General features: G+C 41.0%; 1 non-coding gene across 1 annotated transcript; it reads left to right on the top strand.

Annotated features, from left to right (window-relative positions):
* Positions 1-1,514: 1,514 nt before the first annotated feature.
* On the top strand, positions 1,515-1,586 carry trnad-guc (transfer RNA aspartic acid (anticodon GUC)). The gene has a single exon. It is a non-coding gene; the product is annotated as a tRNA-Asp (tRNA).
* Positions 1,587-3,575: the final 1,989 nt, after the last annotated feature.

Raw genomic sequence — 3,575 nt, 5'->3', positions numbered from 1 at the left:
ATGTCGGGATCTTGCATCGCCACAATGACTTGTTCAATCTGGGATAAGAAGAATAGTCAAAATCGTGAAATCAAGGTGACGACAGACATAGTGAAAACGTTCAACCTAGTAATATAATAATTGCTTAATGTGTGATTTGATATGTAATCGTTATATTCATCATTAAATCACCGGAGAGACACACTCATATATTTAGGCATATATATAAGTAAACTACAAGGTTTTTCCTCTGACTATCTTAACTGCACGTCAAAGACGTTATCGGATATTCCCGACTACAGACTTTCGGTTTGATCATTTATTCGCGTTATTAATTCGGCTCCTGATTACATTAAACTAAACATGCTCAGATTGTTACAACCTTTGCTTGTCGGTTATTTTTGGGATCTTTCTGGATGGGCTCAAGGCGGGGTCTGTAAGCACAAGCAAACTGCCAGCACTTTTGTTTTACATGAAAATAGTTTGATGTCGGCCTATTGCGTTATTGTCTGGCTATAATTTGGAGGCAATATTAAACAATAGGCCCATATATTGTAAATATACATGTTGTGTTGTTTTGTTGTTATCACAAACGTATAGCCTGATCATAAATTTCATGGATACCTGGATGTTGTATGTTCCATTATATTTATGAATGAATGATTTATGTGAAGTCTGGCTTAGATTCGAGAATTAATCATATAGATTAAAAAAAGTTTTCATTTAAAACTTATCTCATATAATAAAATCCTCGTCCGAACGAACATATGTCAGAATGAAAAAACATTTAAATTATTTTTGTGATGCATCAGTATCAATAGCTACAACGTCATAACAGATATAGATATAATGCGGTTCATACTTTTGAAGTTGATGCGTATCTCCCGAAAAAAATCAACTCCAGAAGAGTCCGCGTCTGTAAATGCCTGAACTTCGGAATCGATCCTACCTTTGTTAGGCGCGGCATCTGTGTCTTGCAGCTGTTCCCTTGGATAAAGATGTTAATTGTCATGCTTACAGCATCTCGATCTCCGGCGTTTGTGAAGTTGGGATTGATGCTGTCCTGTGTTTTTTTTTTCCTTCCACACTTAAGCTCTGCTTGTTACTGCCCCATAGCGGAGCGCAAGTGAAACGGACTACCGGAGATTTGCACTGTTTTTCTGTTAGTGTGTATAATCAAAATATGACTCAGTTTGGCCAGTTAGAAAAATATGATAATAGAAAAGTATTCTTTTCCTCTCACTTTTTTTTCTTGATTTAATTACCGACTTCACGTACTTACACTGTGTCCCGTTGCACGATGTAATATTGCGAAACTATGATTTTGTGGCAGTGTTTTGTAAAGGAATTTTCCGTTTAATCATCGTCTTAGTATAAAGCTATATGGTTGTTCTGGTATCAGTGGACGTACATTATGTATTTTTTCTTCTCTTGAGCACCATGGTCATGACATGAAGCTCAGTCATTGATTACTCGCAAATGTTAGTAGTCATCCGCTGTTTATCTTGAAGATGTAAAAGTAGTGCGCGTACATCTCCTCGTTAGTATAGTGGTGAGTATCCCCGCCTGTCACGCGGGAGACCGGGGTTCGATTCCCCGACGGGGAGAGTCTGCATCTTTTTGCCTCGGTCTCAAAAGGCACCAAGCTAGAACCGGCCCCGTGTTAGTGGAAACGGGGCTTGTGACTTGTACTCATGCATAATATTCTGCGGGTCGCTCAGCAGCGCAGCATATGAAACTAGACTCGGATTGTAAGTGTGTGGTTTTGATAATTGATGTATGGATGGATGGATCCTTAATAAGAGATATAAACAATAAGGTCCAGTCGCCAACTAATCATGTAAAATACGTCATAAACTCATGGTTGTTAAACCCAGAATAAAAATGAAGACGTATAACTAGGAAAGTCAACTTGCACATTTCAATTTTGGTTCGATATAATCACGTTGTCCTTAACCCTCCAGTGCAGGAGGGGACGGTAATGCGCATCGAATGTTTCCGAACCTGTGTGTGATACAACCGAGGAAGAGCCGATGACTTCGGGGGAGGAGGGGCAGGCGACTCGGAAGAAAAAGCAGCAGAACCCAATGCAGCCTGTAGCCCATTCAAAGGCCTACTGTTGGACCTCTGCTTATTTTGCAATACGTCTTTAGTACGGACTGAAAAATGTCCGATTTCGATGAGTTTGAGAAGCAGTTAAGTGAAAATCGGCAAGGTAAGTTTGGCTTTGAAGATCGGTGTATGCTCCCTGTTTTAGGGTAATAAAGTGGCCGGCGTGTCCTAGCGCCGAGGATGGTGCGGAGGGCACTTCTGCTGGTTCCGAAAAGAAAAGCGCGGCTGGGAAATCGGTGCCTTTTATCCGAGCGCTCGCCGATTCTGAAACCTGCCCGATTCTTCTTCTCCCAGCTGCCGCAGGATCCCCGAAAACTGACCGCTTTGGTAAATCAGTGACATTCTTTGCTTGGCATTGTTATAGAGATCGCTAGGCCTGCATCCATCAGTGCCCGGCGTACATAACATGGACATTTCAATGAAACGTTATTGGGGTGCACTCGATGTGAAAGCCTGCGGTTTTATTTATTTAATTATTTACCATTATACACTTGGATCATAAATTGTGACCCGCGTATTTTCATTCGCAGTAACACACTATGCATGGATGTTTGTTGCAAGCGTTATATTTTCAAGATCACGTTTAAAGTTTTATGCAAATAAAAACGACCGCGACCACTTGATTTAAAGTCCGCACTTAATAACAGTGTTAGTTACTTGGTTTTTAAATACTACGACGAGTTTTCTATATAATGATATGATTTTGTCTCTTTCCGATGCACAATAGCCTTTCCCTTGGGTCCGAAATGCTGGCCCTGTCATCCGTACAGAATAAGTCTTTCTCACACGATCGCCGTTTCTTCATGATGTATAGACTCTAAAAATCAGCCGCGTTCCCTGGAATCATAACAACTGCTTTTAGGTCGTTATTGCAAAGTCTTGCACCTGTATCTACCTTTACAGCGGATAGCAGTAACTAACAATGATGTACAGTTATATAACAATACACATATAACTTCATTAAAGTGCAGAGAATCCAGTAAACTGAATAAACTTAAGCCATACTAACGCAACTGAAATATACAACATGCGTTACAACGGAGTCGAAAGTAGGATTGATTTATGTACCTATCAAATGGCAATCTTGTCATATCAGCTCCTTATCACTAAATCACTAAAATGTCATTCGAAACGACCTGATTCGGCTAGACGAGCACTAAGTGCCGCCGTGTTTGATAAACTAGCAGTTCCAGTCATTCATATCTGCGCTCTGACTATGCCTGCGATTGCGGTAATTGGTTATTACCGATTTACGTAAGATGCATTGGCCGCTCCGTGTCTGTACTTTTGCAGCGGTGCATTACCGTAACGCTGTTATAACTGATGCATGAAGCTGATTCCTCGAGCAGCACCTGCGTTTAACACTAGATTTACCGAGTTTTTATTCTCTGCTGAGAGTCCCAAGGTGTTTGTCACCCCTGCTGTGATTTTCGCAGGTCTTCAGCCCCATCCTCCTCCTGCTTTTGTTGTGCAAACACACCCAT

This window comes from Brienomyrus brachyistius, unplaced genomic scaffold (genome assembly GCF_023856365.1).
Source record: "Brienomyrus brachyistius isolate T26 unplaced genomic scaffold, BBRACH_0.4 scaffold750, whole genome shotgun sequence".
Classification (NCBI taxonomy): Eukaryota; Metazoa; Chordata; class Actinopteri; order Osteoglossiformes; family Mormyridae; genus Brienomyrus; species Brienomyrus brachyistius.
The sequence above is the reverse complement of the archived record's forward strand: the minus strand, read 5'-3'. Positions and strand labels throughout refer to the sequence as shown.